Here is a 23,670-nt window from a genome sequence, read left to right as displayed (position 1 = left end):
CACTGGGAAGGGAACAGCGTACACACGGGGGCACTGGGAAGAGGACAGCGTACACATGGGGGCACTGTACACGGTAGCACTGTGGGGGGGACAGAGCACACACGAGGGCACTGGGGGGGACAGAGCACACACTGGGGGGGACAGCGTACACACACGGGGGCACTGGGAAGGGAACAGCATACACACGGGGGCACTGTGAAGGGGACAGCGTACACATGGGGGCACTGGGAAGGGGACAGCGTACACACGGGGGCACTGGGAAGGGGACAGCGTACACACGGGGGCACTGGGAAGAAGACAGCGTACACATGGGGGCACTGGGAATGGGACAGCGTACACACGGGGGCACTGGGAAGGGGACAGCGTACACATGGGGGCACTGGGAAGGGGACAGCGTACACATGGGGGCACTGGGAAGGGGACAGCGTACACATGGGGGCACTGGGAAGGGGACAGCGTACACATGGGGGCACTGGGAAGGGGACAGCGTACACATGGGGGCACTGGGAAGGGGACAGCGTACACATGGGGGCACTGGGAAGGGGACAGCATACACACGGGGTCAGGGAACAGCGTACACACGTGGGCACTGGGGGGCAGGGAACAGCGAACACACACAGGGGCAATGGGGGGCAGGGAACAGCGTACACACGGGGCCACTGGGGGGCAGGGAACAGTGTACACAGGGGGGGCAGATAACAGCGTACACACGGGGGCACTGGGGGAGGAACAGAGCACACACGGGGGCACTGGGGGGGACAGAGCACACACGGGGGCACTGGGGGGGACAGAGCACATACGGGGGCACTGGGGGAGGAACAGAGCACACACGTGGGCACTGGGAAGGGAACAGCGTACACACGGGGGCACTGGGAAGAGGACAGCGTACACATGGGGGCACTGTACACGGTAGCACTGTGGGGGGGACAGAGCACACACGAGGGCACTGGGGGGGACAGAGCACACACTGGGGCACTGGGGGGGACAGCGTACACACACACGGGGGCACTGGGAAGGGGACAGCATACACACGGGGGCACTGGGAAGGGGACAGCGTACACATGGGGGCACTGGGAAGGGGACAGCGTACACACGGGGGCACTGGGAAGGGGACAGCGTACACACGGGGGCACTGGGAAGGGGACAGCGTACACATGGGGGCACTGGGAATGGGACAGCGTACACACGGGGGCACTGGGAAGGGGACAGCGTACACATGGGGGCACTGGGAAGGGGACAGCGTACACATGGGGGCACTGGGAAGGGGACTGCGTACACATGGGGGCACTGGGAAGGGGACAGCGTACACATGGGGGCACTGGGAAGGGGACAGCGTACACATGGGGGCACTGGGAAGGGGACAGCATACACACGGGGGCACTGGGAAGGGGACAGCGTACACACGTGGGCACTGGGGGGCAGGGAACAGCGAACACACACAGGGGCAATGGGGGGCAGGGAACAGCGTACACACGGGGCCACTGGGGGGCAGGGAACAGTGTACACAGGGGGGGCAGATAACAGCGTACACACGGGGGCACTGGGGGGGGGCAGCGTACACACGGGGGGCACTGGGGGGGGCAGCGTACACACGGGGGCACTGGGGGGGCAGCGTACACACGGGGGCACTGGGGGGGACAGAGCACACACGGGGGCACTGGGGGAGGAACAGAGCACACACGGGGGCACTGGGAAGGGAACAGCGTACACATGGGGGCACTGGGAAGAGGACAGCGTACACATGGGGCACTGGGAAGGGGACAGCGTACACACGGGGGCACTGGGAAGGGGACAGCGTACACACGGGGGCACTGGGAAGGGGACAGCGTACACACGGGGGCACTGGGAAGGAGACAGCGTACACACGGGGGCACTGGGAAGGGGACAGCGTACACACGGGGGCACTGGGATGGGGACAGCGTACACACGGGGGCACTGGGAAGGGGACAGCGTACACATGGGGGCACTGGGAAGGGGACAGCGTACACATAGGGGCACTGGGAAGGGGACAGCGTACACATGGGGGCACTGGGAAGAGGACAGCGTACACATGGGGGCACTGGAAAGAGGACAGCGTACACATGGGGGCACTGGGTACACACGCGGACAGTGGGGTGGGGGCCAGGTACACACAGGGACAGTGGGGGGACGGATTTACCTGGATGCAGCTGCTCCTCTGATGGTCCGGGTGGCTTCTTTCTGCCTTCTCGGTGGCGGAGGCAACTCAAGGAAGCGCCTGAATCTGGTCCGCAGGCTGTGGAAGCTCCTCAGTCCTGGCGGTGGCATGGGGAGGTCAGTGTCTGGGCAGGAAATATAATAAATAATAATATTAAAGGGCTCAGCGTACACACGGGGGGGGGCACAGCGTACACACGGAGGGGGGAGGCACAGCGTACACACGGAGGAGAGGGGCACAGCGTACACACGGAGGAGGGGGGCACAGCGTACACACGGAGGAGGGGGCACAGCGTACACACGGAGGAGGGGGGCACAGCGTACACACGGAGGAGGGGGGCACAGCGTACACACGGAGAAGGGGGGCACAGCGGACACACGGAGGAGGGGGGCACAGCAGACACACGGAGGGGGCACAGCGTACACACGGAGGGGGCACAGCGTACACACGGGGGGCGCACAGCATACACACGGGGGGGGCACAGCATACACACGGGGGGCACAGCATACACACGGGGGGCACAGCATACACACGGGGGGCACAGCGTATACACAGTATATGCAGTGAGGGGGGGTGGGGGACACACGGGGGCAGTAAGGGGGGGGGGGGCGGGGGACACACGAGGACAGTGAGGGGGGGCCATGCACTGACATGCAGCAGCTGCGGCTCTCATGCCGCCGCTGCATCACTGGCACATACAGCGCTGGGTCCCCCCACCACCAACCCCAGGACCAGCCTTGCTGACACAAACCACCCCACCCACCCACCCACAAGAATACTTGCAGCCACGGCGCTGCAGACACGGATTGGGAAGCTTCCTTAGTTTGTTTGCCAGTGTAAACACATAGCTCCCGGCCGCCGCGCGCATACACACACTGACATGAGCACCGCAGCAGCACGGGCTCATGTCAGTGTGTGTATGCGCGCGGTGGCCGGGAGCCGCGTGTTTTAAACAGGCAAACCAAGAAAGCTTCCCCTCTCGAGTCTGCCGAGGAATTATTCTTGTGGGTTGGTGGGTGGGTGTTAAGTGTCAGCCGCCCATAGCAATCGCGTGCCGGGTGGCTGACTTCAAAAATAAGTTTGGAACCTTTTAGCTCCTGTCTGTGGTGCGCCGACGGTCCTCTCCCCTTGGAGTAATTGCGGGGCTGCAGCAGCGGGACCCCTGTAGGCAGCAGGTCTAAAGTTCTAGCCCCTCGCATCTCCGTCGGCCATCTTGGTACACCCAAGTGAGGCCTGTCTGTACTCCCCCTGCTGGCCACACACTGCGCATGCGCAACAAGTTGGAGACTCCTATCTTTATAATGGGGGACGTTTCACTAAATTTAAAAAAAACTGTACCTATCTGAAAATCCTCAACCCCAAAAGGCACTCCACTGGGACAATATCTACCTAATAAAACAAACCCTAAGTCTCAATTGTTCCCCTACCCCGAGTTATGCCTTCCCAAAAAAATCCTCATAGACTAACATGGGTGACAAAGTGTCATTTCTGAAGTGTCAGAAAAAAACTGGCAGTTGGAAGTTTAGATCGCTCCCAATTGCTCATTTTTTAATATTTCGCCCTGAAATTTGGCATGCAGCACCGGTTGACGATTCTACGCGTACCTGCCAAATTTCAGCTCAGTTCGCCCAGTCACTTTTGAGGTGCAGTCCCTCAAACACCATGCCCCCATCCGAAAAGTTCCCTATGGGAAAAATCCGTTAGTTGGATTCAGCCTTAATATAAGGGCACTACCGTGCCCTTATAATACACACACACCTGTCACGGTGCATGTTTTAAATTTAGGTATGACTATGTTAAATGTATGCATGAATATCATTAGTAATTTTACCATTTTTAATATGTCCACAGATGAGCCAGCCCAAGCACAAGAGGGTCTCTGTGGGGCCCTCTTACGAATCCGAGGACACATGCGCCAGGTCATGGCTGAATTGGACCAGCTGCTGGATGCGCCATTTAAGTTTTTTTTTTTTTTTTAAATAAAAGTTTTGTAACGTTAATAAATAGTTTATTACAGTTCGAAGTGTTTTTTTTAAATGGAAAAGTATATGTGTAACTTGTTTATAATCGTTTAAATAAGCAAAATGTACATACTGTATATAGATGTATGTTATGTTCACATGCTGTAAGGGTTAATGTGTGTAATGAATGTAGTAGTAATGTGTTTCAGTATATATTAGGATTTAATTGATTCAAATAGACAACAATCCCTTTTTAATGAGGTTGCCTAATTGCATCAGTGGGTCATGTGATCGCTGTGTGTGCTCAAAGAAATAGTGTTGTATTTAGCGTAAATACTCCGCATCGGTGCGTACGGCCAGCTTCCCGTACATTCTAACGCGGTAAGACCGTGCTTACGCTGCAAGACCGTGCAGAATCTGTACGTGTCCACCGCACACGCAAGGTTTGTATGTCATCCGTACACACGCCCAATTCTTAAAGAGTGAGTCCGTCCGAATGCGGAGGCTCAATGGGCGTTTCTACGGACGATGTTCGCATAGCGTTGCGTGCGGCCCGCTCCGTAAGAATTCGGGAAAGTACGCACCGATCAGAATAAGGCCCATAGTGACTACACCAGTATATTACATGCTGTATATAGTGACTGCACCTGCTGTATATAGTGACTGCACCTGTATATTACAATTTATATAGTGACTGGGCCTGTATGTTACATCCTATATAAAGGGACTGCACCTGTATATTACACCCTGTATATAGGGACTGTATCTGTATATTACACTGTATATAGTTAAAACACCTGTATATTACACTGTATACAGTATAGTGGCTGCACCGGTATATTACACTGGATATAGTGACTGCACCTGTATATTAAACTATATATAGTGGCTGCACCTGTATATTACACCCTGTATATAGTGACTGCACCTCTATATTACATTATATATATTGACTGCACCTGTCTATTACACCCTGTATATAGTGACTGCACCTCTATATTACACTATACTGTATATGATGACTGTACCTTTATATAACACTGTATATAGTGACTGTATTTGTATATTACACTGTATATAGTGACTGCACCTGTATATTACACACTGTGTATAGGAACTGCAGCTGTATATTAAACGCTGTATATAGTGGCTGCACCTGTATATTACGCTGTATATAGTGACTGCACCTGTATATTTCACCCTGTATATAGTGACTGCACCTGTATATTACACTATATAAAATGAATGCACCTATATATTACACCCTGTATATAGTGGCTGCACCTGGTTATTACACTATATATAATGACTGTACCTGTATATTACACTGTATATAGTGACTGCACCTGTATATTGCAATGCATATAGTGACTGCACCTGTATATTACACTGTATATTGTGAATGCACCTGTATATTACACCCTGTATATAGTGACTGCAGCTGGAATGGGCTATTAAATGAAAAATTAGTTTCAATGTAGATAAATGTAAGGTTATGCACTTAGGGAGACAAAACCAGTGTGCTAGTTATATTCTTAGCGGGGAGGTACTGGGTACATAAGAACTCAAAAAGGATCTTGGAGTCCTAATAGACACCAAGTTGGGGTGCAGCGCCCAATGTAGCGAAGCAGCAAAAAAGGCCAACAAAATCCTGGCATGCATTAAAAGGGGCATGGAAAGTAGGGACCTTAAAGTAATTATGCCCCTGTACAAGGCTTTGGTTAGACCTCACCTCGAATATGGAGTACAATTCTGGGCACCACATTACAAAAAGGACATCATTGAATTAGAAAAAATACAAAGAAGAGCTACAAAGCATGTTAGGGGATTGGAGACTTTAAGCTATGAGGAAAGAATAAGAAAGTTGGGACTATTTTCATTAGAAATGAAACGTCTAAGGGGGGGACATGCTCAACATGTACAAATTTATCAGGGGCCCATATAAAGAACTGCTTAACACCCATTTTTCCACTAGAATGGAAAATAGGACCCGGGGGCATGAGTATAGACTTGAAGAAAAAAGATTTTGTACAGCTAGCAGAAAAAAATTCTTTACGGTTAGATCTGTCAAACTCTGGAACTCTCCCAGAGAGGTGGTATCAGCGACCACAATAAATATGTTTAAAATAAGGTTGGACAATCACTTATTGGCTAAAAATATCGAGGGTTATAACTAGTAACACAATCTGTTTTTAAGATATAACAACATAATATACATCATTACCAGGTTGAACTAGATGGACGCAAGCCTTTTTTCAGCCTTACCTACTATGTAACTATGTATATTACACCCTGCATATAGTGACTGCACCTGTATATTACAATATATATAATGACTGTACCTGTATAGTACACTGCATATAGTGACTGCACCTGTATAGTACATGCTGTGTATAGTGACTGCACCTGTATATTACACTGTATATAGTGACTGCACCTGTATATAACAATGCATATAGTGACTACACCAGTATATAACATGCTGTATATAGTTTCAGGAAAAAAGAAGAAAGTACTCTCCTTTGTTTGGGGGCACGCTTGATCAAAATTGAAAAAAAGAAAAACTTAGATATGTAATGGTTGTAGCGGCATTTCTACAAAACCTCCTCCTACTTTTTACTCACACTTTCTCTGTACCAACTTTAGATATAGGGATACTCTCATCACCCTATGCAAGAGTTGGAGAGACCCTGCTCTGACAATTACTCAACAGGGCACCCTATGCTTGCACAAAAGTGACAGCAGATATCCCCCCTACTTAATGCAATCTTTTGGTGTGTACCGCTCACTCCCCACCAATGTACGGACAATGGGTAGCAGCAGCGTACTAACCCATTAGATGTAAGTCATCTCTGCGATCCACCCTACCTTTGCACTCTTCAAACTTATCTCTTTCAAACAGTACTCTCATCTCTACCTAAAGGATTTCGGCTAGACCCTGCACTGGTATAATTATCAACAGGGCACCTTATCCCGGGGAAAGAGACAGCAGATGCTGAACTTTCTGTTAAAATTCTCCACTCCATTTATACAGGTGGTCGACATAATACTAACAAGTTGACACAGTGGCATAATGGTGTGGTGTTAATGCCTGAGGAGTCCTTATCTCGCACTTATCTTTATAAGGCACATTTATACCTAAATTAGTGGCTACCACTGCTTTTCCTATATGTCTGTACATGTTAGAAATTTATGCTCACAGAAAAACTAATACTAACCAAAGATTTGTCCTTTAGATTGTATAGAGCAATACACATCATACAATTTATTGGATGTGACCAGACTTAAATACATTACAAATATATTCAATTAAATATTATTATTATTATTATTATTTTATTTCGCTATCAGTGTCTAATACATAAGTGTACCAAACTTATTATCTGTGGATTTACACCACAGGGATTGAGGAATTGACACTAAAATTTATACCAGCCATTTACTGCTGGAAGAATTCCTTCAAATCCATCCAGTGGATTTTTCCACTCTTTCATGTTACATGTGGTCTGTCTATGTCTATGTCAATCAATAGCCTTTTAAAAAATTTGAACATTAAAAATTACTTTTTAAAATTAACAACCATTACATATCTAAGTTTTTCTTTTTTTCAATTTTGATCAAGCGTGCCCCCAAACAAAGGAGAGTACTTTCTTCTTTTTTCCTGAATTTGTACGTTTCTTACTCTCAGGGGTGCACCTCCACAAGAGCTACTCTACCTTTAAATTTTTCAAATTTCTCAAATTTTTCAAATTGTGGATACTAGACTGTATACTTCTATTCAAAGTTTATCATTGTTTATCTAAGTGGGTAAAACTTGTGCGCGGGTCTCCCTCCATCCCCCTTCCCTCTCTAAATGCTGTATATAGTGACTGCACCTGTATATTACACTTTATATAATGACTGGCCCTGTATGTTACATCCTATATAAAGGGACTGCACCTGTATATTACACCATGTATATAGGGACTGCTGTATATAGTTACTGCAGAGTGGTTTGGAGTTGTTTATTTGTGATGTGGCCCATTTGGAGGAGCTGCGCAGGAGGGAGGAAGCTGCACACCAGATCCAGGTAGCCCCCCGACTACTGCGTACCCCACGTATGTATCGTGCTTGGCTGTACCTGGACTCCCTCTCGGATCAACAGGTTGTGGGGATGTTTAGGCTGAACCGCAATAACCTGTTGGACTTATATGAGCAGGTGAGAGATGATTTGGACCCTTTCGGGGGAGGCAACTATGCAGTGTCTGGGCTGCAGAAATTAATGTGTACCCTCTACTATTTGGCCACAGGCTCCACTCAGTCTGTGACCTCATGGTCCTTGGGGGTATCACAGCCCACTTTCTCTAAGCATTTTACTCAAGTGTTTCTTGCTTTAAAGAAGTTGTGGTGGACATACATTCAGATTCCCACGTTCTGAGTTGGAGTGGCAGGACCACAAGGTGCAGGGCCACGTCTATGTCAATAGGCGTGGGCGGCACTCCCTGAACGTGCAGGTTGTTTGTGATGCTCATCTCAAAATCCTAAGTGTTGTCGCAGGCTTTCCTGGGAACTGCCATGACGCCTATATTCTGAGACACTCCGGCCTCTGGAACCGATTTACCCAAAAACAAATGCCAGAGGGCTGACTACTTGGTAAGTACATTTTTAAATATTACCCTGTCTGTCCTTATTTGTACCTGCTCAAATGTGTGTGTTTCCAGTTTCACAAGCATATTGCTGTTCTCCCAGTGTCTCCTGTTTGCACAATGTACATACCTTACCATATAAGGCAATAACTTCCTATCTGTGTTTTAGGTGACTCAGGATATGGGTGTGTTTCCTGGCTCATGATGTGAGGAGCCAGGTGAATGGTTCAGTCTGTTGTGTTTTCTGTTCTGTTTCTGTTTGGCATTTTGACTCACTGGTGGCCTCCAGTGGTAGGTCTGTTGCCATTACAGCCCTGTGTTCTTTGAGCTATTATTCACAGGCTGTGAGGTATTAGCTCGTTAATCAGGAGCAGCCTGGAGATCCACCAGGTGTTTCAATCACCTGAGGCCTTTATAAGCCATGCTCTCCTGGGGATCTGTGCCAGTGATAGCTTCCTGTTTAAAGTTCCTGCTGCATGTGCAGGGAACTTCTGTCTGGTCCCTTGTTCCGGTCTCCTGTCTGGAGCCCAGGATATATCCTCTGCAGCCCAGCTTTTTGCAGCCCTGCATTTAGCCTCTTCACCTGGTCCCTGGATTCTCTTGCTCCCGTCCCTGGAGTTCTGATATCCGGCCTCCCTGCCACTCTGTCGGCTGGAGTATCTTCTGGTCTCAGGTTTTCACCTACGTCTGTCCACGTCACCCTCCGTTGTTCCTGTGGGTCACGTAAGTGCTCCTTTGGAGCTTGGTGTCACTTATCCATACCTTCCAGGCCCGCCGTGGCTGTACCCCGCCGTGGGTACCTTGATACCATCCAGGCCCGCCGTGGCTGTACCCCGCCGTGGGTATCTTGATTGGTTGTTACGTTGTCACCATATCTTTTCCTTTGTCTTATTTTGTCTGTTGCCATAGCTTCTGCCAGGCAGGGGTTCTCCCCTTTTCTCACTGCACTCGGTTTTGGGGAATCAGTAGTCCTTCTCTGTCTCATATCAGAGATTCCCTTGTTCTCACATTTGTGTTGGCTTCTGGGTAGCCTCTCCCTGTTCTTGGCCTGGTGCCGCTAGTCAGGGGTTCCCTTCCAGGTAGGCCCTGTAGTTAGACGGTCCTCTTGTGATACCCCCTGGTGATCGCTTACCCTTTGTCACATCATAACACCTGGCTGCATCCGGGTTAGAGCCGGCGTAACTGGCTCTTTCGAACGCGGCGGCTACAGGCGAAGCCTAGAACTCTGCAGGGATATTCCATCTGCCCAGGGGACTCAACAGATTCAGTGTAGGTTTCGCTGTGGCCGTCCTAAACAGCGGTCCCAGCTATGGGCTTACGCCTGATCTCCAGCTCCCTGCCTCCTGCAGCACCACACCAACACCCTCACGACCCTGTCTCCGGACTCCAACGGTGGGTAACACCCAGATCCATAACACATGACACCTTTGCGCTCCCCAAAGGGCCCTGCACAGCACCGGTATAATGAAGCCCATATTGCAACCCGCAATGTGGTGGAGCGCACATTTGGCGTATTGAAAAGTCGATTCCGGTGTTTGGACCGGTCATCGGGTACGCTGCTTTACCACCCTGCAAAAGTAGTGATGATCGTCCAGGCTTGCTGCATGTTACACAACATAGCCCTGTCCCAACCTGCCTATGTGGAGGAGGAACATGCAGCAGTCGTGCAGGAAGCCCAACCTACCACACCTCGGGTAGTGAGGGGTACGCAGAGGGGGAATCTGGTGCGTTCACAAATCATCAGCCGTTACGTTTCTGGTAAGCACATGTGCCCTGTATTCCAACATGTACCTTTGCTGTAAGTGTACTCATAAACAAATTATTTAGCAATACCATCTGTTTCCACCAACATTTAGCCTAATACACAGTGCCCAATGGATGCAGCTGGTGGTGCTGACCTATCCCTTGCTGTAATCAACCTTGTAAGTACATTTGTAACATATATGAATTAAGTTTGCTCTAAAACATGGCTCACCTGGTGTTGTGGAACTGCACGTGCCAGCATGCCCTGACACACTGTAACCATTACAGTCCAAACAATGTGTGCCAGAGCTTGCTGGAATATGTAGTTCCACAACCTTTGACGGGCCAGGAGTTACCCAACACTACTTTTCAGCAATCCCATTGTCATATACCATTACACTATGTCATATTTCACACAAAAATTGCTTTAAAAATAATACACAGACAAAATGGTATGCGTTTAGACATTTTTACTGCAGTATAGTATGTCATAAACAACCTGCATTTTTGTCACTCAAACATTCAAACTGTCGGGGGATGTAACAAGATGTATTGCATATTAGATGCAAATTGAAAATGTATAAAAAATGTGACCTATTTTCTCCCACCATCAGGCCACCCTAAACCACTTCTTGAAGCTGCACCCAGGCCACCCCGGGTCCTAATACTCCGATGGGGTGGGGAAGTGGGGGAGCCACTTACTGGGGTGCTAGATACACTACTGAGTGTAGATGCTGCTGCACCTATGTCATTGCCTTCCATCTGCTGAAGTTGGGCCTGCATACCTATTAAGGCATTGGTCTGCGCTGTGCATGATTGGCTAAGTGCAGCTATACTTTGCGCAAGGCTGCCAATATGGCTATTCTGTTCCTATACAGCTGAAGTAAGATCTGCAAAACGGGTGTCAATGCTATTAGCCATGCGCACATGAGTACCTACACCAACCCGTACACTCCTTGAAATTTTTCTTAATTGAAGAAAAGTGTCACACATGTACCCCTGGATGTTCCCTATTTGCAGGCTTTGGGAGGCCATAAATTCAATTTGTTTCTCCTTGAAATTTACCAAGGAGTTAGCTACTTGTGCAGCAGAAGCTGCTGTATGGGGTGTGTTTGTGGGTGGGGGTGGGTTGGGAGTCACCCCACTTGGGGGAAGATCACTCTGTGATGACGTCTGTATTTCCTCCTCAGCCGCAAAGGTCTCCACGGGTTCGAGAATGATGCCCATTTCGTCCAAAATCATCATAGAGGAATCTGTTGGCTGTGTTCCTAGTTGTACAGTACCTGTGGATACAGATGAAGAGGTAAGTACTGATGCATATATAGGCCAGTCTCTTTTCAGTACTGTTTTTGAAAGGGCTTGAGATGCTGGACGCATATACCTAGGGGTATTATGTACTTACACATGTACCCCGATACTGCATGTAACATTGACATTAATAATAAGTGAGATGGCTAAGTCAGATTACATTCATTTCCGTTGCAATGTAGCAGCAGGAGATGAATGTAGTGTGAGATATTGTTGATGTGACATGGGTGTGTGTACTGTATGTGTAATGGCCTGTTTTTTGTTCATTTACCTGCTTCCACAGATTCTGCTCCAACGGGCCTTCTTTTCTTTGATGCGTGAGCACTTCGGGAAGGACAATCTGTGAAAGGAAAGATGGGCAGCCATTATCTACCTTGCAATGGATAAGAATTTATGGCAAAAATGCATTGAAATGACATTACTGGACAATACTTCCTTTGATTAAGGACTACATTATTTAGTCCCCACATTATTTGACATATGTTTTTCACCTGAATTTTTAGATAGATTATTATTAAACTATTGGACACATTACTGGTGGATAATCTGTGGTATGTAGGCATGGCAGCTAAACCACCAGTACACCAATGTTTTTTTTGGGCCACATACATGTTAAGATGCTAGAAAGAATGTTAAAGTGTTGATCAATATCAGCAGTTGTGGAACAATGCCCAGCATTATGACCAATTTGAAAGTAGGAGCAGACAATTTTTTGTGCTTGACCTTGCTGGGCTATGTAGTTCCACAGCAGCACTTTACTTAGCATAACAATACAAGTGAACATTACAGTTTGAAAACATTGTCATGTATGTTTAAGATTGCATGTGGTCACACTTACCAGCTCTGGATGGCGTTGGCGGCCTATCGGTATCAGCGACGTGCATGCCAGGCAGGACCTCAGGGGGTATGATTCTTTTGAGCTTGACCTCATAGGACGTGTAGCAGACAGTAGTGGGGCTTCCTCCCCCAGTCTCGGTGGCCTCCTCCAACTCCATGGCCATTTTACTTTTGAGCTGTCTCGATGTCGTTGAACCTCTTCTTGACATTTCTGACCAGGCGCTTGTGCTGACTTACAGCGTTCACCGCCTGGGTGATGTCCTTCCATATAGCCCTTTTCCGCTGTGCAGTGCTCTTGTGGTGAGTTTTCCCCAGTAACCGGTCAAACACAGGTATGATAGCCCGGACAAGCGCAGCATTTTCCTCGTAGGAGAATCTGACCTTTCGGCCACTTTTTGTGCGGCCAGCTTCTACTACCTCCTCCTCCTCCTCCTCATTTTCTACTCCAGCCATGTACCCCTCCTCCTCCATGCCAGTGTCTTCCTCCTCCTCACCATCTTCCTCCACCTCTGACATGTGGCCCTCCTGCAGCTGCTCTGGGGTATGGAATAGGTCCTGGGTATAGGATGGGGATGCCAGCGGATCCTCCACCTCCTCCTGCTGGGGCTGGTCCGCCAGGGCCTGGTCTGGGGCTGGCCTTGCTGTGGCCATGCTGCCTGCCACACTGCTGCCACTCCCTGTAATGGAGGACGACCTCAGCAGTCCTCTGCTGCCTCTCCCACTTGGCTGTCTGCTGCCACTGCTCCCTCTGCCACTGCTCACTCTGCCACTCCTCACTCTGCCACTCCTCACTCTGCCACCAACACCTCTTCCTCTGCTCACACTGCCACTGCTCCTCTCCATGCTCCTTACTTCCTATCAAAGAGTGAAATGGCGCCAGTGCCCCTTTATATAGGGGATGTGATGCATAATGGAGGGGACAGAGGTGGGCCAATAGGTTAGGGGGTTCTTAGTCATGCGGAGACTGTTTTGTAAATCGCACTCCGGTTGGTCCAAAACTCGCACATGACCGGCGGAAGAAATCACACTTTTTTATGACATAAATTCGCACCACTTCGCCGCAAATTGCACTACATCGCACTTTTCAGCCTCCAAATCGCATCCCATTAAATATGCGATTTATTATAAAAAAATGCAAAATAAAAAAGTGCGAATAGCGGCGATGTGGTGCGAGATAAAAACATGCGCATTTATCTCACTCCATATAATGTCACCCCGTATATAGTGACTGTACCTGTATACTACACTGTATATAGTGACTGCACCTGTATATTACACACAGTATTTAATGACTGCACCTGTATATTACACGCTGTATATAGTGACAGCACTTGTATAAAACACTATATATAATGACTGTATATAGTGACTGCACCTGTATTTAACATGCTGTGTATAGGAACTGTAGCTGTATATTAAACGCCGTATATAGTGGCTGCACCTGTATAGTATGCTGTATATAGTGACTGCACCTGTATATTACACCCTGTATATAGTGACTGCACCTACGTCTTTTGTATCATCAACTCCAAGATGGTTTACAATTGGGCATCATCACACAAAAAGAGTTCAGCTATATCTATACAGAATTTCCCAAGATACCAAAATTTTACCACTTACCAAAAATCCATAAAAATCAGGAACATCCACCCAGACGCCCAATCGTTTCAGGAATTGGATCAATAACCTCAAACATGTCTAAATATATAGGCCACTTTCTCCAAACTCTGGTAAAACAGAAAAAAGTCACTTAACAGATACAACGAGCATCCTACAAACTCTGGATAAACTATAGTGGAAGGAAACATATATACTCTGCACCAGCCATATCAAATCCTTATATACAGTCATCAATCATGAAGCAGGATGCGAAGCAACACGCCACTATCTCACAAACCAATCCACCATTTCAAACAGAGAAATAAACTTCATAATGGACAATATAGACTTTATTTTGAAACACAATTATTTCTGGTACAATGATGCATTCTATAACCAGGAACAAAGGACCGCAATGGGGACATCCTTTGCCCCAATTTATGCAAATGTATTCGTATCATGGTCATCCTTCTCGATTTAGAGATCTACATTAAAGAAAATAAAATCCAAACCAGAACTCATATAAAAACTGTCAATGGAAACAATATGCTGGCCCACAATAGCAACCATCACCATCAATGGAAAAGCAATATACTGGAAGGACAGTTTCGATGACTGCGCAGAAATTGTACCGAAGACGAGACCTTTGAGACACAAAGTGAAGACCTAAAGACCAAATTCCTGCAAAAAGGATATCAAGAAAACTTTCTTACAGGTGAAATCAAGAAAACAAAAACCCTAAAAAGAGAAGATTTAATCAACTACAAAACAAGAATCACTAAAGACCTGCCAATCACTTTCATCACAAAATACAACAGCAACTACAAGAGTATTGAATCCATGGTGAACAAACATTGGCCTATCCTGATGCTTGATGAAAAATTAAAATCAGCTTTACCAACAAAACCGATAATCATTTATCGGAAGGCAAAAAATTTGAAACAAGCGCTAACAAGCAGTTACCTTGCCATTCAAGAAACAAAGAAAACAACAACAAAAGGCTTCTTTCACTGCACAGAATGTATGGGCTGCAAAAATCAACAGGCAAACACCAAACTAGTAAAAAAGTTTAGATCAAGACAGAACTCTAAAGAGTTCCAAATATAAAACCACTTGTCATGCAATACCGAAGGGGACATCTATCTTCTGGAATGCCCGTGCGGCCACCAATATGTTGGTCAGACCAAAAGAAGATTAAGAACAAGAATCACAGAACACTTATACAATATTAATGTCACGACCACCATGGCTGCTACCCTGATCCCCTATGCTGTGCCTAGCTCTGGGCCCTGCAGCAGCGTGTCTCATACCCTAGCGCTCACCTCCGCTCCGGTGCCTTGTGCTGGTGGGGTGCAGATGTCTGCACTGTCACCGCGTGGTGACAGTGGTACGCTGTGCTCCAGTGCCGTGCGGGACATGGGTGGTGTGTGTGAGACACCATGTGTGTATGTTCCTGGTTAGGCCCTGACTGGAAATGCCGGCAAACTGCGCAGCTGCGCACACTCGATGCTGGCTGGAGTCTGTCGCCTCCGCTGGCGGCCGCCATCTTTTTGGTTTCTCCATCCAGTCCTGTGCGGCTCCTCCCTCGCCTGTCAAGTTGCTGTCCAATAGCCACACAGGTCACCTCTTAAGTACTGACTGGTCAGACAGACCGGCAGTCAGTACAATGATGTCCATGCCTCAACATCATTGCTCACTCCTGGCTGTCTGTGGTAATACTACAGTTCTTATGCCTCCGGTGAAAGTCTTCTCTTCTCCTGCTGATCGTCTACTGCCTACCTGAACACCAAGGAACCTTCTGCCGCCAATACAGACTGGACAAGGTTAGCCCCCCAAAGGGGTATTATCTTCATCCTAATTCCTGATGGTTAATCTCCACGTTTACTTCTGGTTCAGCAGCCACGATCACACTCAGCATGGACTCCCAGACTTTATCGCCAATCATCCAATCCTTATCTAATCATCCAATCTTTCATCCAATCCTTATCCAATCATCCAATCCTTCATCCAATCATCCAATCTTTAATCCAATCATCCAATCCTTCATCCAACCATCCAATCCTTCATCCAATCATCCAATCCTCATTCAATCATTCAACCTATTCTTCAATCATCCAATTCTTCATCCAATCCTTCAACCTGGAAACCAATCATCCAATTCTTCAACCAATCCTGCAATACTTCTTTCAATTGTCAATCATCCTTCATCTTCTTCAATAGAGACTTATATTATTGACTTTTATCATTTCACAAACGTTCAGTATATTATTATGCCATCATTTACAACCTGTATTACAGTACCTTAATAAATAATGTTTATTTTACAGCATTGTTTCATCACTTCTGTCGTTCATGCAACATCTGTATATTAAAGCACCTAGCCTCTGTTATACTTCAGCTGGTGCTTCACGAAACGTGACAATAAAAAGAGGACTAAACACCCACAGTGTCTCGGCACACTTCTTAGAAGTACACAATAAAGATCCAAAAGGCCTCAAATTCCTAGGGATACAAAATATAAAAAAAAGAAAAAGAACGAGACCAAATGGATATTCCTCCTCGATACCCTTACTCCGAAGTGTTTAAATATCGACATTGAATTAAAGGCATTTTTATAAAAACTATTTACACAATGTCCAACCTTCATCTTTTCCCCTCTATTATCTGATTTTTATTTATTTATTTCTTATTTTTTATTTTCATTTATATTTTTATTTATTTTTATTTTATTTATTCTGGCATATAAATGAAAAATAAATTTGGTTTTATCAAATTCTGGAAGAAAACATGTGCTTGTCGCCTGAAACACCAACTTCCATTGCTATATAAAGAGAAACCTTTTTAAAATAAACCATCCTTGAAAAAATTTCCTACAGTAATGACGTGAAACATGTTGGTATGACCGCAAAAAAGACCCCCAGCAGAAAGACCTAACAGACCGCTGCCCGGCACTGCTCCGTACCGCTGAAGAAGCAGGTGACGTCACCCCTGAACTTCCGGACACGCTGAAGCCAGGAACCAGCGCATTGCCGCTTACTGCTACACACGGGAGCTCTGACCACACGGACTCCAGGTACCAGTAGATAGGGTCAGCAAGTGTTAGTGTATTCTCTGGGACAATTCATCTCAATTTACTCTCAAAGGGTTGTAAACATTATTGCCTGTATTTGTCTTTTTATTTTTATTATTTTTTTTTTATTTTTTTTTATTTATTTTGTATTTAATTTTTTATTTTATTTTATTTTTATCTTTATCTTTTTTATTTTACATTTATTTATTTATTTTATTTTATTTCATCTATTTCTCCTTTTCCACACTGTATTTTCATCCCCCTCCTCCTTGTACCCTCTCATTCAAGCGCCAGTCTTTCTTTGCTTCCTACTAGCATATTCTCCAATACAATTTAATCTTAAGAAATTGGCAGCTCACACAAGTGCAAATACCATTTTTCTACCAGTGACTGCACCTGTATATTACAAGTATATAGTCCATGTACCTGTATATTACATGTGACTGCACATGTATATTACATGCTGTATATAGAGACTGCACCTGTATATTACAGACTGCACCTGTATATTGCAATGCATATAGTGACTGCACCTGTATATTACATGCTGTATATAGTGACTGTACCTGTATATTACACACTGTATACAGTGACTGCACTTGTATATTACACTTTATATAGTAACTGCACCTGTAGGAGGAGGAAGACGTGTGTGTTGTAGCTCCAGAGAAGCTCCAACCAAACGGTGGCTCCTCCCCAGGCACCCCCAAGTCAGAGGACCCAGGTTGGGGAAGCTCTCACGCAAGCCCCGGTGCTAGGGCCAGAAATGGTTAAAGGCAGATATTGGGCTGTTGAGAGTAAGCCCCAGAGGAGGAACATCCCTGCTTTCACAACATCTGCAGCAGGAACCTCCGAAAAAGATCCCAGGATGGTTAAGGAGCACGTCCCCCCCCTACCCCGGATGAACCTAAAGGTACCCCCATAGCAAGCCAGCTGTGGGGGGAAGAGATTGAAGAACCCAGCGGGTAGGCCAACGCCGATGGCAGCATAGGGGGGGACCAGATGTTTCATCAGATGAAAAAGATGATGATATGTAAATGGAGGAGGAGGATTCCAGTGAGAAGGAAAGTGAAAATGAAGCCTTCTCTAAGATGAATGTGCAAGAGCTCAGTGGTGAATTAAGGAAAGTGTACTCCAAGTTATATAATCCAAAAAAAGCAGAGAAACTCCTGCCGCAGCTGGGAAAGGCAAATGTGGAGAGACCGTATAACCTTGAGCACAAACACCATCTGCAAGCTTAAAAGTCAAATCGAGAAAAATAACTAAGAAAAAGACTGTCCTAAACTTCCACCAGCAAAGCAGGGGTTAACAGCAGGCCAGTCACTGCAGGATTCCCCAGGTGCAGTGAGGCCTGATGATGTCATCCAGGAGGGGGGTGGGCCAGTCCAAGGTGATCCAGTGCAGAGACTGAAGGAAGCCAGCTGCAAGCAACATGACCTGTGTGAGGAGATGGATGGGACGCGGGCAGAAAGAGGGAAACTGCAGCAGGCAGACCCGGAGTCGGGAGATGAGCAGATGCCGGTACCAGTGGAGGATGAGATTGAGGAGGGCAGTGCACAGAAGCTGCAGTCGGACCCCCTGGAGGCAGTGAGTAGATCATAGGTAATCTTTTTGTCCATGCATCCGACAAGTATAGGTATTATCTCCAAAGCCAAACACCATTTATTTATTATACACGTTTTGATTTAACAATATACAGACTCTGAGCTATATCTGGTATTAATGCTGCATAGTAGGGAGTCATATAACCCAGCTCATAAATAAAATAATGTCTGTATGGTGTTCTCTCCTTGGTACGCTGTGGCTTTGTGAAATGTTGTGCTGCTGACGGTATCTTCATATACACTGTTTATGCCCACTGTACTAAGTGTTACAGTGCTTGGGATTTGGGTCTTAATATCACCGGTTGCACAGAGGTAATACAAAATCAGTGAACTCTTTATCCCAAATTCATATGTCAGGCAGGCGCTGATTTTACACTGATCAGCTGTTACTGCATATTCTCTAAAGCCAAACAACATTTAATTAATATGTATGTTCTAAAATTAATTAAAGTATACACACACTGAGCTATATCTGGTATTTATGTTATATAGCAGATAGTCATGTAACCCAGCTCATAAACCAGACGGATGTCTGATTGGTGTTCTGCTTAAAAAGCTATGGCTATATAGAGTGTATTTTATCGCTGACAATGTTTTGCACTGAATATCATAGTACTTAGGGCTTAAATTTTAGTGTTGCAGATTACACAGAAGTAATCAGGGCCGGTGCAAGGCACCGGAGCGCCCCAGGCGAGTCTGGGTGGGGGCGCCCCGGTGCCGGGGGAGGGGGGGGGGTACCTGTCCTGCGGCGCTGTCCGGTGCCGGGGGAGGGGGGTACCTGTCCTGCGGCGCTGTGTATTTAAAGCTGGCGGCGGAGGCAGCGAGGGGTCCCTGCAGTCAATTAGAAATAACGAGCGCTATCCGCCGGGCTATGCGGATAGCGCTCGTTATTTCTAATTGACTGCAGGGACCCCTCGCTGCCTCCGCCACCAGCTTTAAATACACAGCGCCGCAGGACAGGTACCCCCGCGGCACAGGGAGGGGGGGCAAAATGCCGCCCTCCAGTGGCCGGCGCCCTAGGCAAATGCCTAGATTTGCCTAGTGGTGGCGCCGGCCCTGGAAGTAATGGCTATAATTTCTTTGTCCCCACTCATGTATCCGACAGACACAGATATTTCGACTGACAGCCACTGCGCTTCTTTCAGATCAAACACTGCCTATTATTATACAGGTTTTGTGTTTAATCATTTGAGCTATATCTGATATTAATGTTATATACTCAATAGTCATATAACGCAGCTCAAATAACAGAGGTGTCTGGCAGTGTTATATTCAGAAGCCTGCGGCTATGTAGACTGTATTGCCACTGTCCGTGCTATTTATGCACACTAAATGCGCCCACTCTCTTAAAGTATTATCGTGTTCCTGGCTGAAGTTATGCCGGTCACTTGGAGGCTATGAGTCGGCTCGAATCAGCCAGTTAGTATACTCATGCCGCCGCTCTCTTTTTTAAATGTCAGAGCAGCGCCGTATATCACGGGCTGCACGGAGGCTGTTAATCAGCTACTGTCAGCCGGACACCACGCCGCTAATGTCTATTCTACTCGGCCACTTAGTAAACTACTACACTACACATCACACAATATTTCATTTATACAACATATTAAACATATTAGGAAACGGAGGGATGGAGAGCTATGGTCATTGCTAGCCAACGACTGTTTCACCAAGCTTCCTCAGGGCATCAACCCGTCTGCCCTCTGAAAGGGGTTTAAATCCCCAGCCCTGGCTCATGATTGGTTGTTCTTAATTACCATGTTTATTATGGGAATAGTGATATTTTCTCACTGTTTATTCTTCTTTTTGATTTCCAGTTGATTCATTTTGTAATGTAATTCCATGTGTGTTATTTCATGTATTAGTCCCTTGTATTGATCTTATTTTCTATAGGATCCTGATTTTAATGTAATTTTATTGTCTTTTATGTTAGATAATGATAGTCATATTCAGATGATGCTGTAAATGGTATTCTTATTGGGTGACTTTACACTACTCTCTTGTCATTTATCAGGGTTTTGTGATTACATAACCCTGTGTTTTATAATTTTATGTTTATTCTCAATTATAATTTATGGCATATATTAAAATATTGTGTTATTTCCTCATAATTGATACATGGTTGTTCATCTACTAGTCATCCTCCTTATGATGCTTATGTCGTCAAGTATGTGTATAATATTATTGTGAAATAATTTTATAAAAAGAGAGAAAAAGAGAGAAATAATGTGTACAGTGTTATAAATAAATTATTGATGCGTTCAAAGCTGGGAAAAATTATTATAAGTAAGTGAAAAAACGTGACAAAATTACTGTAATAATGATATATCTCATCATCTATATTCTCATACTTGCTCTGCTACCAGTATGTGGTTGTATATAATGTGCTTATATTATTATATAAATCGACAGATTTCATAGTCTAAAACCTGTGCTCTATAAAAAATGGTGACGTTTGTGTTTGTGACTTGACTTTAAGTGTTTGTTTATGATTTTTTGGAGAATATTTATTTTTAATTTCAATCATTTTTATTATGAATATGAATGTGGGATATGAAGATGTACGTTAGTACATCTTCTACCATCCTTTAACTTATTTTAGATGATTTATGAGGTGCAGTGACACCGATTGTATACCATTTAGGGCATCATAATTTCATAGTGGGATACTGTACATGACCTTCTTTTATTTTGTTGTGGGATAGTTATATGACTTTAAATTTCAATAATCCACTGGCTGACCTAGAGGTCATGAAGTGGGATATTTTTATCAAAGCATTTCAAAATATTTCTATACCAGACAAAAGGGGGGAAGTTTTTTATTTATATTATTGTTCTAGTATTTTAATACATTCTCTTAAAATCTGAGCTTGATGGAAAACTGTGATAAGTTTTTGGGCACAGAAAAAGAAGAAGAAGGAGGAGGAAAGGATGGAGGAGGAGGAGGAAAGGAGGGGAACAGATGAAAACAGGAGTAATATGATTAATAGGACCTTATGAACAGTATATTGATTATGATCTATAAGGTTAATAAGATGGATATATATTTCTACCAAAAACTAGGTTATAATTTTCGGATAGTTTTGGAAAAATTGATGTTTCAAAGAAATGAGGAGAATTGGTTGTATTCATTCATCCCCTGTGGTTCGATACTATCCATTAGAAAAATCCATCTTGATTCTTTTTTCAAAAGTTCATTTTTCATATCCCCTCCTCTTATGCCCAAACGCACTCTTTCTAAACCATGGATCTTCAGTTCTGATGGGTCCCCACCATGTTTCTTCAAAAAGTGTCTGGCCACACTCGATTCTTAAAGTTCTTACGGTCTTTTTCTGCATTTTTTATGCCTCTGATGTGCTCCATCAGTCTCACTCGCATCTGTCTGCTTGTGAGTCCCACGTATTTGAATCCGCAAGGACACTCCAAGCAATATATGACCCCCGATGTTTTACAATTGATGTAGTCAAATATCTTGTGTTTTTGACCAAACCTGTCTTCAACTTCTTTTATTTGTCTAATATATTTACAGGTGCTACAGTCTCCACACTTATAGCATCCCTGGAACTTGTTTTCTCCTGGTTTGTTTTTTACATAATGACTATGTACTAAGATATCTCGTAAATTAGGGGATTTTCTCCAACTAGTGTGCACCCTGTTTCCCAGAATCTTTGTTAGATCTTGGTCCGTTGTAAGGACATTCCAGTGTTTCTGGAGAATATTTTGTATTTCCTTCCATTCAGCACAGAAAGTACCTACAAAGCGTATCTTCTCGTCTGTTTTTTTGTTTTTCTGAGTTTTGGGAGAAATCAAGGATTCTCTTTCTCGATGTTTAGTGGCTCTATGTCCTGTCTTGTTGTTTTTATTGCTATACCCCCTTGCTTTGAGTCTCTCTGTGAGTTCATTAGCTCTGGTTTAAAATTTAGCACTATTGGAGCAGTTCCTTTTTGTTCGGAGAAATTCTCTCTTGGGTACTCCCCTTATAGTTGATGGAAGATGAGAACTTGTGGCATGCAGGATGCTGTTGCTGGCTGTCGCCTTCCTGTACATATCTGATGTTGCATTGCCTGTCTCGTCTATCTCCAGAGTAAGGTCTAGGAAAGTTATGGATTTTTTACTCATTTCCATAGTCAGTTTTAGATTAAGGGAGTTTCTGTTAAGTTCTTCCACAAATTCTCTCAGAAGTTCTCCTTCTCCCTCCCAGATGATCAGGATATCATCTATATATCTATACCAGCCATTAATATGGCTGGTATATTGATCGTTTTCCGATGCAAAGACAAGTTCCTTTTCCCACCACCCGAGGTACAGATTGGCATACGTTGGAGCACACGTACTGCCCATAGCTGTACCCCGGGTCTGTAGGTAGAATTTTTCGTTGAAGACGAAATAATTGTTTGTTAGAACGAAACGCAGAAGATGGATAATCAGGTCATCAAATTCATTAATCCCCCTCTGATTGAGGAAATATTTGGCCGCCCGTATGCCATTCTCATGGTCTATGCTTGTGTAGAGAGATTCCACATCACATGTGCATAGCCATGTTTCAGATGTTACTGTGAGATTTTCGATTTTTTTGAGAATGTCCATAGTGTCTCTAGTATAGGACGGGAGTTTGATTACAAAGTTCCTCAGTTGTTTGTCCACAAACGTACTGGCCTTCTCCATTAGGCCTCCCATACCCAACACTATGGGTCTCCCCGGGGGTTTGTTCAGATTTTTATGTATTTTCGGGAGGACATAGATGGTTGGT

Source organism: Crinia signifera, chromosome 3 (genome assembly GCF_055691185.1).
Source record: "Crinia signifera chromosome 3, ASM5569118v1, whole genome shotgun sequence".
NCBI classification, from domain to species: domain Eukaryota; kingdom Metazoa; phylum Chordata; class Amphibia; order Anura; family Myobatrachidae; genus Crinia; species Crinia signifera.
This window is presented reverse-complemented; position numbering follows the sequence as displayed.